We start from the raw sequence: 14,848 nt of genomic DNA, 5'->3' as shown, positions 1-14,848 counted from the left end.
AATGTGTTCTATTGACCTGTAATCATTGGGTATTAGCTACGCACAACCTTAAGAAGAATTGGGAATAATATTAACATGCATGAATACACATCAGGAGAATTATATTTAAAATAAACATACAATAGTTATCAATTAAAGCAGAAAATATAAAATATCTGAAAGCCTATAGTAATAGAGCCTTCTCCAGCTGATTTATTCACTAACTCTACTAACTAATGGAGTTGGAGCTGCTTTTTAGTATTCTCAAATGAACAATATCACTATAAGGCACTAAATTACCCCAATTACAACTTGTTTAATTTGGCAATTTAAAGGCAAATGGAGTGGGGGTGTGAAGACAGGAGCAGTCCCCCAAAGTATGAGCTAAGCTAGATAAAAAATACCCTATGGGACCTCATGCAAATGCTTTACTGTGGTAGACAAATTGCTTCTCTTGTAAAGCACAAGACTTAATTCTTTTCTTCCAAGAAGCTAAAGCCATTATACTTCTTTCTGAAAATATAATAAAATATCACGCATATGAAAACTGTTAAAGACCCAGTAATATTCAAAATAGATCAGGGTTAAAGAGGGTGTATCAGGATTTCTATTACCACTGTAAGTGTAATTGATTGGATAATAGGAAACTGGAAGTTGTTTTTTTTTTCAATTTCTAATTACTGGATATACAGAGCATCACTACATAGTTGTAAAAATTTAACTCAGCAGGATGACATAAGCAATTCTAAACAAATTTTCACTTAATAATAAAATTGCAGAATACAGAAAGCAAAAAAATCAATAGAAATGGTAGAAGTAGAAAAATTCACCATTAATGTGAAAATTATATATTTCAATATTAATAATGAATTATAATATTAATTTAACAGAAATTGTATAATGGCATATAATTAATGGACACGATTTAATGAAAATATATTAAGATTTTACCTAATAATTCAGGAATATATTTTATGGATAGATTTTTTGTTCTTTCCTGAGCTGCAAAAGTCACCCTGAAATTAGTGAAGTGTTCTCACTCTGTGTAAAGCTTCTAAGTTTATCTCTTCACACCTTACAGTTTTGTATCTCTTGCCTAATATTTATCTTTTAGTATATACTTGAGTCTAAGCCGACCTGAGCATTGGCTAAGGCATTTAATTTTGTAACAAAAACTGCCTCAAAAATGTGATGAAAAATGCAGCTTATACACAAGCATATATGGTATATCCTACCATCTCCTTTTAGAAAATTATAAAGCATAATGCATTGGATAATATGAGTTTGGAAAGGTTTTTAAAACTTTAAAATAACTATCCACTATCTGCGTCTTACCTTGCCTCTCATCATATTCTTTCTTCCAAGAGGAGGGTTCCTTGTTTTGTTCTCATCCTTTCTTCCTTCCTTGTTAACTGGCTTTGCAACACCTTTGACTTGGCCTTCTGTAGAAAAGAACAAACATTCCCAATCCCATATCTCTGACATATTTGAGCACTTTGTTGTGACTACTGTATCAATCCCTCTAAATAAAGGTGTCCTTAAATTTTTTTACACTTTGCTTTAACAAACATGATAATTCATCTGCTGTGATGATATGATTGAGGTTAGCAAGATGAACTCTATCCATTTTAGATATGAGGAAAATATTTTCCTAAACCAAAAACCAAAATCCATTTTCATTAACTCACTCTGACCCATTAGGAGAGAATAAAATTACCTCTAGAGTTTTCAAGGTGTAAATCTCTAAAGTAAAAGATTGCCACATCTTTACCCCAAGGAGAAATTCTCCCATGGTTTAAACTGCAGACTATTGAATTAGTAACCAAATTATTCACCGCTGTGACACTGGGGCTACTGAAACATTATTTGAATCTACTAAGAGATTAGGATAAAGAAAGATTGGGAATGATATGTTCTATGAAGGGCTAATCTTGAATGTCAGTAGAAACCTGCAACCCCTCAATAAGAAAACCCCCCCAAATACAGTCAGATAAACGGGTCGAAGACATGACTAGAGAGTTCACTAGAGGTAACATCCAGACAGCCTAGAATCATGAAGAAATGCTTGTGAGCATTATCTATAAGGGAGATACAAATTAAAACAAAGGTAAGATACCACCTCACACTTGCACTGGTTGTGAAATTACAAAATCAGAAAATAATCAACGCTGGGATGGGTATGGATCAGTTAGAGCAGCCATACGCTGCTGTTGAGATTGCAGAATGACACAGCCACTATGGACAATCACGGTGTCTCCTTAAACAAAGGCAAATAGACCTGCCCCACCCGGTAATCAGATACTGTGTCCACTAGACACTCCTGGCTAAGGGTGGATTTCAGCCTGTCAATCAGGTCCAGCTTGATGATGCCTCCTTGGGGATATGGCCTTCTCTGAGGGAAGGAACTGAGAGCACCCTTCTCTCATTCTCTGCCCCTCCCTCCTTGTCTGTTAGAACTCTGTGTCTACCATTAAAAGAAGCTTCAGGAAGGTGTCCAAGCCTGACAGTTGCAGGTGCCCTGCCATGTTTCCACAACCTTGGATGCACACAACTCTGACCCCACTAAAACACTGTGCCCACTACAACACTGTACCCATCACAACACTGTACCCACCACAACGTTTCCCCCACCACAACTCTGCCCCCACCACAAGGCTGTAGCTACTACAACGCTGTACCCACCACAATGCTGCCCCCACCACAACGCCATACTTATCACAATGCTGAACCTACCACAACACTGCCCCCACCAGAACTCTGCCCCCATCACAACTCTACCCCCATCACAACTCTGCCCCCATCACAACTCTGTCCCCACCACAACGCCATACCCATCACACCACTGTACCCATCACAACGCTATACCCACCAACCTGTGATCTTCTGCCTCCCTGGTTCTTCCTTCTGCATCACCAGCTTGCATCTATGTGAATCTAAAGTGAGACAAGGAATAGCATCAGACATATTAATCAGTTATGACCTTAGCTGAATAGGACTAGGATGCCTTCTAGATTTATAATTGCTTCATGATATAAGCCTCTTTCTTATACATACGAGGTGTTAAATAACCACCTCCCCAAATAAAAACCCAGATTTCCCCCCAAAGGTATGTATTTAAATTATTTTACAAAACAACCTTATCACTGTCAGAGTACTATCCATTACACTTAATACTTTTGTCAAATCTGTGAGTCCATTCTTGGAAACATTTTTCCAAACTCATCTGTTTGGATGGTGGAAAGCATCTCCCTTGTTTTTTTCCCACCTTTGCCATGTCATGCATCACTCTCCTTTCATGTCCCTGTTCATGACAAAAAGAAGTCACATGGAGCGTAGTCAGGTGAGTAGAGTGTGTGGGGCAAGAGAGGCATGCTGTTTTTTGTCAAAACTGGCGCACTGAGATGGCTGCATGAACTAGGTGCAGTGTCATGGTGGCAAAAACCAGTCCCCTGTGGGTCGCAAATCAGGCCTTCTTTGTTGTACAAGTCATGCAATCTTTTCAGAACCTCTGATACAGCGGTTCTCAACCTGTGGGTCATGACCACTTTGGGGGTCAAACAACCCTTTCAAAGGGGTCACCCAATTCATAACAGTAGCAAAATCACAGTTATGGAATAACAATGAAAATAATTTTATATTTGGGGGATCACCACCACATGAGGAACTATATTAAAAGGTCAGGGTATTGGGAAGGTTGAGAACCACTGCTCTAATAGAAGGCTTGGTTAACAGCCTAACCTGGTGGAATGAACTCCAAATGCACTATGAGTCAACATGAATTTGACAGAGACCAGAACGAAGTTTGTCATCAATCTACATTTCACCTTTTTTGAAATGAGAAAACCACTCATACACTTGAATTTTTCCCATAGCGTTGGTTGTCCTTGCAAGCTGTGTTCAACGTCACAACAGTTTCTGCAGCATTTTTCCTGAGCAGGAAACAATTTGCTATTTGAGATAGCAAATAGCTGAAAACAACCAAAAATCCTTTGTGTTCGAATGGATAAACAAATTCAGACCCTTACATACTATGGAATATTATATATTTCCAAAAAATAATGAAGCTTTCAAACACTTCATGGCATATACAAATTTTGAAGACAATATGCTCAACAAAATTAGTTAATCTCTTAAAGACAAATATTGCATGACACCACTATTATCAATGTAAAATATGGGGGAAAATCGGAGCAAAAGATACAGATTTTGAAGGCTAAGGAGAAGAGGATGTGCCAGGGAACAGAAAAAAAAGGCAGAGTGGGAAATATTTTTTTTTCACATGAAAGTGTTGCTGGTGGGTAATAGATTTGTTGGACAGAGGGGTGGGAGGATTTATTTGAAGCTAGCCCAAATTTCCTTTGCCGATTTCTGTTTTGACCTCAAAGCTTCTTGCCATATGTGTTTGGCAGGATAAATAATTCCTTTAGAAGATGGCAAAGTAGGGCTACAAGAAGGTCAGCTCTTAGATAACTTCTAACTTTCCACCTATTTGCTGGAAGTGAAAATCAGTAGAATTCACCTTCATTGTGTTCTCTTTCAGACTGACAAAGTAAGACATTGTTGATCTAGGCCATACCACAAAGGACTGATGTGACCTTGCATATTTTTAAGAAAGAAGATGTTCCACTTTAAGGTTGATTTCACTCTGGGCCACTATGAACAGCAAACAATTTTTATAAAAATATATATACTATAGAAGAATATAAATGACCAATAACCCTGTCCTCTCCCCGAGTTATTCATTTATCCTAGTTTTCACAGAAATTATTATTACTTATGAGAAGAGAAGCAATCACTTCAGCCTTTTCCTAATATGGAAAAAAATAATCGAGAAAAGAAATCAAGGCATCTTACTATGTTTTGATGGTGAAAACCATGCCAGTGTTCTGGATTATATACTGCCATATAAGACAATTTACTGTTGAACCAGAGTTATATAATTTGATTCTGTGATATTAGAAACATTTTGACAGTGTATTTTGGGATGACACAGAGTAAATTTCTTGTCAGTCATGTTTATAATTAATACATAAATATCATGCACTTGGAGAAGAACAACAGATTCCAAGGATCATAAATACAAGCATGTTTATGCTTGTTGAATTAAAAAGAAAAATCATGAGAATACATTTTGCTTACTTGTTAAGTACAGTACTCTCTTTCATTGTCTTGCCTTATGACATGAATTAAATTCTGTTTTATTTTTATGTCTACAAAGCATTATTTTCTTTAAAAAATTTTCTTGTCAACTGAATTCCTTTTTGCTTTATACTTTATTCTGATTGCTTTCTTCTGTTTTTCCTTCAAGATATTCTAATTTAAGATTGTTATGGAAACTATCATAACAAGTTGAGTTAAAACAGGTCCTTGAGGGCCAAGTTATAACCAGAAGTAACTTCCATCTACTGTTGGTGAAAAATATTGAATGTGTCATCCAAGAATAGATTTGACACATTGAGCACTCATCACCAAAGCAAAGATGTGTTGTGGGGTGACTGCAAGGACGTGGTGCATCTTCACTGCCTTTGGGCACGTTCCCAAGAGGGACCAGTCCCTTGAAAGGGACACCGTGCTTGGTGAAAAAGAGTCAGAAAAACTGGGAAGATCCTTAATACAATGGATTGACACTGGTTATAACAAGGGATGGTCTAAGACTGGCAGCGGTTCACTTTGTTGTGCATGGAGCCATTATAATCTGGAACTGAGACAACTGCATCCAGCAACAGCGTGTTGTGATGAATTACATTCATTTTTATTCTCTTTGATTACAATTTACAGCCTAAATGCCTTCATTGTCCAAGATAATTCTGCCTTAATTTGCCTAATGTTGTCCTCATTTGTTCTAATCTGCCAATTTTGCCCTATTTTGAAATTTCAATTGTATAAATGATCACTTGTCCATTCCTTTTCTATGGTGTGTCTCATGTCCTATTATTTATTTGGAAAGTTCTTTTTCCTCGCATCCGAAATAAATTCTAAACATCTTTATATCTACTTAAATCTTTCTCTTTGGTATTATATTTGACCCCAAGTGTTCTTTCCATCTTCTTAACTCATATACAATTTATAATTTTTATCATTTATTTTAATATAAGAACATACTGAGTTTGAATTATTTTCATGCATCATTCTTTTGTTCAACTAGAATTTACACATATTAAGGATAATATTATTTGTATTACTACCTATATTACTTATCTAGGGCTGTAGTAACAAAATGCCACGTGAAAATAAGGAAGTCAATGAAAATAGTAGCAAATTATTCTCCCACAGCTTTGTAGACTAGAACACCAAAGTGAAGGTGGTGGCAGGGCCTTGTACATTTTTAAGGGCAGAGGGGACGAAGTCTTCCTCACTTCTAGATTTTGTTGTTTCACAAATTTCTTGACTTAACACCCCAACTTTGATCTCTACCTATTGTCCTCTCCCCACGTTTCTTTGTGCAGCCTCTGTCCTTGTAATGTGTTTGTCGCTTTTTATGGATTAAATCATGTCCTTCCAAAATATATGCTGTCAATCAATAACCTTGGTGTCTGGGGTTATGCATGCCATTGGAAAAAGGCTGTCTGTGTCACATTAATGAGGCAGGATTCATGGAGGTGATGTCATAATTAAATTCTTTTTGACATTAAATAATCGAAACAGCAAACAGAGGGGAACAGATAGATGCCAAGCCATCTAGAGATATGCAAGGTCATGGTTGCTAAAGAGACCTTTCCTCAGAACCAGTGCTATGAACTCAGACTTCTAGCCTCCTAAACAATGAGGAAATAAATCTTTGCTAAAACCTTGTATTTTGCGGGAGTTTTAAAAAGTTCATGGAAAAAGTTTATTGGTGTTTAATTCCATTTTCTCCATGAACTTTTGGAAGACATTACATATTTCAAGTATAGCAGCATTGGATAACTAAGACATCAGCCCACTCTACTCCAGTTCGCTCTCAGTTTGACTTGACTAATTGATTCTGCAAAGAAACTATTTCCAAATAAATCTAAATTTCACAGCTGCTGGGGTTTAGGAATTAAAAAATACTTCTGGAGTGACACCAATAATACTAAGCTGACATAGCTTTTCAAAGAGTAATTACTAAGAAAATACTGACATTTCTTGTTTGTTTGTTAGACTGGCAGAGGATAGTCCACATTTATGAAGTATAATCATAATCCTATGTAGATGGCTGTTAGGGAAAACAGGTATCCATATATGTGGTATTTGATTTACCATATGTACTCGAGTATAAGCTACCTGACTCTCAGTGAGGCACCTAATTTTACCACAAAACTGCATAAAAATATGCATAAAACTAGGCTTAGACTCTAGTATATATGGTATATTAAATTCATTTCTTCACACTTTGCATATTTGTTAAATGCCTATTCTGAGCATAACTCTAAACCAAATACTCTGTAAGTTCTAGATGCATATCATATGCCATGCAGAAACAGGATAATTTCTACAAAGGTGGGACTATGGCTGCGTTGTCACATGTTGCCCAGGATACGTGTCTGAGTTGAAACCCACAGCTAATGATATTGGAGGAAACCTCATAGCACCTTCTGCACATGCAGAATGTGGCAATAACTATGATAATGATGATTATTTTAATTGGAGAAGTGTTGTCATGAAAATTATACTAGTAGCAGCTGCAGGAGCAGCAGAGAAAACAGATGCTGTAATAAACGACGATCCTGTTCTTCAGCAGTTGAGAAGATTTCAGGCGCTTAAGTCACTCCAGCTACAATTAAGGGAGTTCAAGTTTGGGGCAGCACACATGTTTTGGGCAAAGGATAGACAACAAAAGAAGAAAAACTTGAGAAGCAGGCAAGAAGGACAATGGTGGCTAGGGGCCTGCCCTACGTTTGTTGATTGTGGTTATGATCATGTATAATGTCTCAATAATTTTGTCTGTCTGTGTTCCCTTTTGGTATCATCAACTGTCTTGGTGATCAATTTTCCTCACTTACTGTCTTCCTAAGGTTTTGGACAGCTGTCATTCATGAGGCTTCACGGAAATCATACCAATTTGTCAGATCTCTGGGACGTTTCTCAAACTCAGCCAAGCAGCCAGTGCTACGTCTGTTGTACCATGACAGTCCGCATTAAGCAAGCCAACAAACAACAGCTTCCCAGGGGTGATTCCCTGCACTCATCTTTCTGGTTCTTTCCCCCCAACTGGCTCTCACCTCCCACTCAGCCTCCTTCACAGAAACTAGCAGATCCGGATCTGAGGTCATTTCCTTCCTGGGGGAGGCGAGGAAGACTGAGGTCAGGAAGACCTCAGGTAAGTTCTCATGCGCACATTTAGAAAGGAATGAAGTGTTTGATGTGCCTCAAAACAGTGGCGGGATGACGATGTGAGTGGGTGATGCGGTACTGACAAGGTAATTCTTCTAGACGAGAGACAATGAAGGAGAAGGAAGAATATCATGTAATTCCTAGTCAAAGAACAGCTAACATGAATGAGTCAGTGACGGTGATTTATGTTAAAGCCTAGAAAGCAAGAAATGTAGATGTGTAAGGAGAAGGTGGTTTCTACCTTATATTTGTAGTTACAACATGACATATATTCCTTTTTAAAAAATAGTTGATTTTATTAATCTGTCAGATAGTTTTTATTAATATCATCAGTTAATGGGCTGCATCCTAGAAGTTATCAAACATCTACATCTTTACTAGTCTTATATTATTCATAATACCACTTGGTATTACGAATAATACTACTCTTTTCCCAATACCATATCACAAAATACAGCCTCAAATTATACAGTGGCTAAAATACATGGAGACAAAACATTGAGAAGGCTGACTTCTCACGCCAGCAGTCCTGCTTTAAGAATCCAGAGTCCTTCCAGCTTGTGGTCTGTCACTCTCAAAATATGGGTTCCCAGCTCACTGTGATTATCTTTATCAAACAACTGAAAAGGTAAAGATGATGCAGCTTCACAGGACGAGCGTTTATGGGACAATTCAGACAGTAGATGTACGATTTGTCTTATGAGAGAGCTTTGTCATGTGGTCAACCTGAACCCAACTAATACAAAGGAGTCTGGGAAACACAGCATTGCTGGGGATGCAGAAATGAGAGGAAATAAATAGGTGGACAACTGCCACATTCACTGAGGCAAACAATTTTATTTATGGGCTTTTAAACTATCTGTCTAGTTCACAATTGATCCAAATCTAATAAGCAAAAGTCCTATGACTTTGAGCAACAGTTTAAGATGGTTTTATGGTGATTTCATGCATAAATAAAACCAATTTTATACTTACATTGGAAAAAAATTAAACCATCTGCCTTTTATTTTATATATCAAAATCATTCATTTTCATAATGCATTTAATTAAATCAAGTCTTTGGGAAGCATTTTAGTATCAGTTCTTAATTTAACTTTAGGTGTTCAAGGTTGAAAAATTAGAATTTAATATTATGTCATAAATAATTAAACTTAGTATACATAAAGCATGCTAATATTTTCTGAGTATCTTAAAATAAATATCAAGAAAAATCTAGGTTAACTTCAATAGAACAAAAACCACATGTTTTGCAAAAAAGAATGATTATTAAACACATTTTTATATAGCTGTATTGAAATGTAATATTCTAAGTACAAATAAATAGATTTTAAATCTTTGTAGAGGCTCACTTTCCAAAAGTAATTCTTAAAATGCTAATTATTTAAAAAGGATTTGGAATCTGAAGCGATAGAAATTTTGCATATATATCATGTATTAAGGTTGATAAAAATCAATGTCAAAACATTTTCCCATTTTAAACTCTAACTCTATTATCTACATTCTTACTTTGATCCCTACACTTCCAACTACCTCCTACACACACACACACACACACACACACACACAAAACCTCAGTTAACGCAAATGAAAAGAGAAAATTACACCTAGAAATAAAAAAATTTGAAAATAAAATGAAAACAGCAAAAGAACGGCAAAATTCCTTTCATTTAGTAAATTACTAATTTTCCCTTGAAATATCTATATTTCTTTTTAAAAATCATTTTATTGGGGCTCATACAACTCATCACAATCCATCCATCCATCCATTGTGTTGAGCACATTTGTACATTTGCTGCCATCATCATTCTCAAAACAGTTTATTTCTACTTGAGCCATTGATATCAGCTCCTCGTTTTCCTCCTCCCTCCTCACCTTCCCACCTCATGAACCCTTGATAATTTATAAATTATTATTATTATTTGTCATGTCTTGCACTGTCCAATGACTCCCTTTACCCACTTTTCTGTTGTCTGTCCCCCAGAGGGGGGTTACATGTAGAGCCTTGTGATCATTTCCCCCTTTCTACCCCACCTTGCCTTCCCCTCCTGGTAGCGCTACTGTTATTATTGGTCCTGAGAGGATTTTCTGTCCTGTATTCCCTGTGTTTCCAGTTCTTATCTGCACCTGTGTACATCCTATGGTCTAACCAGATTTGTAAGGCAGAATTGAGACCATGATAGTGGGGCGGGGGAGGAAGCATTAAAGAACGAGAAGAATGTTGTATGTTTCATTGCTGCTGTACTGCACCCTGACTGGCTTGTTTCTAATAACACTTGGCTTTCAGAATATTTTAGCAATTTAATGAATCTTACACAGATGAAAAACAAAAGACCTTTCTTTTAAAGAGTGAAATATTTTCTAGAAACTGTTATATGAATCAATCAATATATCTCTCTATATTATTTTCATATTTAATTTTATGTCTTATATGTTCTATACTATGTTATCCTATATTAATGATTTACTGCAGAAGAATCTTTAAATTTCCAAGAAGAGTAGAATAAAGATTACTTTGATAACAAAAGTGCACCTGAATTGAGTCCTGGTCTTTCCACTTATGTCATATTCCTAACAAATCTGCACAATCAAAGCCAAGAGGGGAAGAAGCGCCTTGTAATGTTGACAAAGCGTGCTGAACGCCTGTCAGAACAACAGTCTTAGAGGAAATGCTTCTGAGACATGAAGACGGGTCCTGAGACGTGAAGATAACAAGACTGGGACTTGCCTATTTTGGACACGTCATCTGGAAAGCCAATAGCTAAACAAAGAAAAACACGTAAGCTCTTGACTACTAACCAAAAGATTGACTATTTGATGCAACCCTGTGGCTTGTCAAGGGAGGAACTTGCTGGTGTACTCCTCTGAAATTTTAGCTTAAGAAACCCTAAGGGTAGTACTACTTTGATATACAGGGTCACTATGAGTTCGAATTGACTTAAGAACACACACAAGAGTGGGTTAGTGTGAATAAGAACCCTTAATGAGAGTGATTGACACCAAAGTCATAGTTGTGGAATTTGATGAATCATCAAATGCACACATCAGGATGCACACAAGCAAGTCATATTTTCTTGCCATGGAAGAAACTAACAAGGATGTTATGATTTTTTAAAGTGTCAATATTTTCTGTTAATATACTATTACTCAGTATTAATAAGCATATTAGAAATATTTATTGAGTGCTTCTTTGTCAAACAGTAACATGAATAGTTTAAAGGAAATTTCACATGTAGAATAGCAGCTCACATATGTTATTGAGAAATGCAAAAAAATAACTACAGGTGGGAACATATCACACACACATGCATGATGTTTTTTATTAGTAGTAATCATTTTATTAGGGGCTCTTACAAATCTTATAGCAGTCCATCATTCAGTTGTATTAAGCACACTTGTGCATATGTTGCCATCAACATTTCCAAAATATTTTCTTTCTGCTTGAGTCCTTGGTATCAGCTCCTCTTTTTGCCCCTCCCTCCGCCAACCTCCCACCCACATGAATCCTTGATCAATTAAATATTATCATTGTTATTTTATACCATCCTCTCTCTTCCTTCACCCAGATTTCTCTTATTCATCTCCTTTGGGAGGAGGGATTATCTATCCAACGTTTTGATGGGTTTCCCCTTTCTCCCCCCACCCTTATCCCCCTATCCTCTTGATATCTCTACTCCCACTACTATTTCTGAGGGGTTTATCCATCCTGGATTCCATGTGTCCAGAGCTCTTATCTGTACCAATGTGTGTGCTCCAGTTTAGTCACATTGTAAGGTAGAACTGGGTCATGGTAGAGTGGGGGAAAGAAGCATCCAAGAAGTAGGAAAATGATGTGTGTTTCATTGGTGCTATACTGCACCCAGGTTCAATTGCCCCTTTCTTGTAACCCTTCTGTGGGGGATGTCCAATCTTCTTTAGATGAGCTGTGGGTCTCCACTCCAAATCCCCTCCTTCACATTGATACAATTGTTTGCTATGGCTTTTTTGATACATAATACGTGTTCCCATCAACACCTCATGATAACACAGAATGGTGTTCTTCTTCCATGTAGACGTAGTTGCTTCATTTCTAGATGGCTACTTCTTAACTTCAATCCTTTAGGACCCCAGATGCTATATCTTTTGATAGCCAGACACCATTAGCTTTCTTCACATTTTCTTATGCACCCATTTTGTCTTCAGTGATCTTGTTGGAAAGGTATCAGAGATTGCCGAGTTATTAGAGCAAAGTGATTTTGTGTTTTGGGAGGCCTTGTTAGAGATGCAAAATCCATCTGCGACTTTAATACTTAACATATAAATATATGTACATTGATATCTATCCCTACCATTATAAATTAATATATTTACATATATACATGCCTATAGCTAAACTTCTATAAATAGCTTTTGCCTCCTAGCTCTTTCCTCTATTTCCTTTCACCTTCCTCCTGTTCCACTATCTGCATGTTGTTTTATGCCTATTATATAACAACTATATAAAAAAACAACTATAGAATAATGTTTAATATTGTGATGTAATGCATGTAGTATTATAATGGTATTTTGTTATATCACTGAGCCACACTATTTATGGAATCGATGTTTTCTGTATAAGTGAAGGATTTATAATGAAAGCAATCAAACTAAGTATTCAGAACATAGGCTTTTTCTTTTTATCAAAAATGTGTCAAAATATAGATCAGAATAAATAGTAGCAATGTATAAACTTAATTTGTCACTCCTTAATAATCGGCAGGTACAAGAAAATGTTTCCTTTTATTTGTAAACCCCACTGTCTCATGCTCATCCCAAAGTATTAGCATTCTTATGAGAATTTTTTTAGTTGCCTTTAAAGCATATTTTATAAACTACCCCTCTAATGGTCACTGTATCCATGTAATATTGTCATTCAATAGATTCTGACTTATAATGAACCTATACTGTAGAGAAAACCACAACCATGAAAATTTCCAGACTGTAAACCTTTTATATAAGGAGACAGCCAAATAATTCATAAGCAGAGTAGCTGATCGGTTCAAACCACCTAGCACTTATCCACTAAACCACCCTGTTCCTCTTAGTATTACTACACTTTCATTAATTTGCCTACTTATTTAGTAGCTAAGGAGCCATGGTGACACTGTGTTTAAGCTTTGGGCCACAATCAGCAGTTTTAACATACTAAGTACTCTGCGGGAGAACCGACTTTTAACTCACTTAAACAGTTACTGTCTCAGAAACTATCTTGTTTAGAGTGCTATGAGTTGGCATCAATTTGATGGCAGTGAGTTTTTGGTTTATTTAGGATGAGGTCAGTTGCTCCAGGAAGAAAGGAAAATAGGTAAAGTATTTTTGTTGTCTTTACATTGAGGGGTAAACTACACTAAAGTCATATTTATTATCTTAATTAAATGCTTCGATTACTTACTTAATTAGTAAATGTTTCAAACACTGTTATCATAATCTTAATGATAATACTAATATTGTATTATGAGTATAAAACACTGGCATTTACAAATAAAAGACTATATTGAACCATGCACACACGTAGACATATTTCCTTCAGTGTTCTCTCAGTTAGTCATACTGCTGTGGATGGCATTTTGGTGTGATACCAGAGGTTATGTCATTAGTATTTCAAATATCAGGAGAGTCACCAAAGGTGAAAAGGTTTCTGCAGTGATTTCAGATGATGAGCAGACTACAAAGAAAAAGTAGCCAGTCAACGTTTGAGAGATTACACAGCAATAGAAAACCAACGACAGCATATAATGTGAAATCGTGCCTTACGTGCATTAGTGAGCTGAAATAGATGGCCATCTTGAATGAGAAGAACCATATGGTTTCATTTGCTGAGAAGGAAACAAGAATGAGGAATGATGAGGCATTCATTGTCAAAAGGGACACATCAAGATCCTGGAGTATAGTGCTTTCTGTGATGGGATTGTAACTGTCTTCATACAAGGAAATCCAATCAATAAAATTATTACTCAAATACCAACCAACAAAACTAAAGTTGAAGAAGTTGAGGAATTATTCCAATGATTCAGGATCCAATGTTCCAATGATCAAACATGTAATCAAGATGTATTGATAATTATTGGGGTGGGGTTTAGAATGCAAAGGTTTGAAATAAAGAGGAAGGGGATAGTATTTGGAAACTTTGGCCTTAGTGATAGAAGTGAACCTAGAGATTGCATGATAGAATTTAGCAAAACCAATAACTATATTGCAAATATCTTTTTTCAACAACAAGACAGGCAATGCCCAGATTGAATGCCCAGAAATGAAATTGACTACATCTGTGGAAAGAGACGATGGACACCCTCAGTATGAACAGCTAAAATCATACTAGAGGCTAACCGTCCGACCAACCACCAATTGTTCATAGGTAAGTTCAGGTGGAAGCTCAAGAAAATTAAAACAAGTCTACTGGAGCCAAAATATGACCATGAATCTATTTACCTTAAATTTCAAAAACATCTCCAGAATAGATTTGATGTAATGAACACTCATGGCAGAAGGTCGGGTGAGCTGTGCAGTGACATCAAGAACCTCATTCACCAGGAAAGTACATGGGCATTAAAAATCCAAA

Source organism: Tenrec ecaudatus, chromosome 14, assembly GCF_050624435.1.
Source record: "Tenrec ecaudatus isolate mTenEca1 chromosome 14, mTenEca1.hap1, whole genome shotgun sequence".
Lineage (NCBI taxonomy): Eukaryota > Metazoa > Chordata > Mammalia > Afrosoricida > Tenrecidae > Tenrec > Tenrec ecaudatus.
The sequence above is the reverse complement of the archived record's forward strand: the minus strand, read 5'-3'. Positions refer to the sequence as shown.